This window comes from Salvelinus namaycush, unplaced genomic scaffold, assembly GCF_016432855.1.
Source record: "Salvelinus namaycush isolate Seneca unplaced genomic scaffold, SaNama_1.0 Scaffold878, whole genome shotgun sequence".
Taxonomy (NCBI): Eukaryota; Metazoa; Chordata; class Actinopteri; order Salmoniformes; family Salmonidae; genus Salvelinus; species Salvelinus namaycush.
The window spans coordinates 72,501-74,248 of NW_024061617.1; positions in this window are offsets into that span (position 1 = coordinate 72,501).

Below are 1,748 nucleotides of genomic sequence, written 5' to 3' on the forward strand. Positions count from 1 at the left end.
CTAACTCCTTCACTTATTACACACACTAATCCCTTCACTATATTACACACATAACTCCTTCACTATATTACACACACTAATCCTTCACTATATTACACCACTAACCTCCTTCACTATATTACACACTAACTCCTTCACTATATTACAAACACTACTCCCTTCAACTATATTACCACACTAACTCCTTCACTATATACACACACTAACTCCTTCACTATTTACACACACTAACTCCTTCCTATATTCACACACACTAACTCCTCACTATAGTACACACACTACTCCTTCACTATATTACACACACTAAACTCCCTTCACTATATTACACACACTAACTCCCTTCACTATATTACACATAACTCCCTTCACTAATTACACACACTAATCCTTCACTATATCACCACTAACTCCCTCACTATATTACACACACTAACTCCCTTCACTATATTCCACACACTAACTCCCTTCACTATTTACACACACTAAACTCCCTTCACTAATTACACACACTAACTCCCTTCACTATATTACACACTCAGTCCTTCACTATATTACAACACAACTCTTCACTATATTACACACACTAACTCCCTTCACTATATTACACACCTAACTCCCTCACTATATTAACACTATATTACACACACACTAACTCCTTCACTATATTACACACTAACCCTTCACTATATTACCACACTAACTCCTTCACTTACACCTAATTTCACATAATATTACACACTAACTCCTTCACTATATTACACACACTAACTCCTTCACTATATCACACACTAACTCCCTTCACTATATTACCACTAACTCCTTCACTATATACACACACTAACTCCTTCACTTATTACACACACTAACTCCCTTCACTATATTAACACACTAACCCTTCACTATATTACACACACTAACTCCTTCACTATATTACACAACTAACTCCTGCACTTATTACACACACTAACTCCTTCACTATATAACACACTACTCCCTTCACTATATTACACACCTAACTCCTTCACTATATTACACACACTAATCCCTTACACTATATTCACACAACTCATCCTTCACTATATTACACACTACTCCTTCACTATATTACACACACTACCTCCCTTCACTATATTACACACACTAACTCCCTTCACTATAACACACTATATTACACAACCCTAAACCTCCCTTCACTATATACACACTCTCCTTCACTATATTACACACCTAACTCCTTCACTATATTACACACACTAACTCCACATTCCTATATTACACACACTACCATCCTTCACTATATAAACACACACTAACTCATTCACTATATTACACACACTAACTCCCTTCACTAATTACACACCTAACTCCTTCACTATATTACACACACTAACTCCTTCACTATATTACACACACTAACTCCTTCACTATATTACACACACTAACTCCCTTCACTATATTACACACACTAAATCCCTTCACTATATTACACACCTAACTCCTTCACTAATTACACACACTAACTCCCTTCAATATATTACACACTAACTCCTCCCTAGTATTACACACACTAACTCCTTCACTTATTACACACCTAACTCCCTTCACTATATTACACACTAACTCCTTTCACTATATTACACACACTAACTCCTTCACTAATATTAACACACACTAACTCCTTCACTAATCTACACAACTAACTCCCTTCACTAGTACTATTATACACCTAACTCCCTTTACCCGGAAAT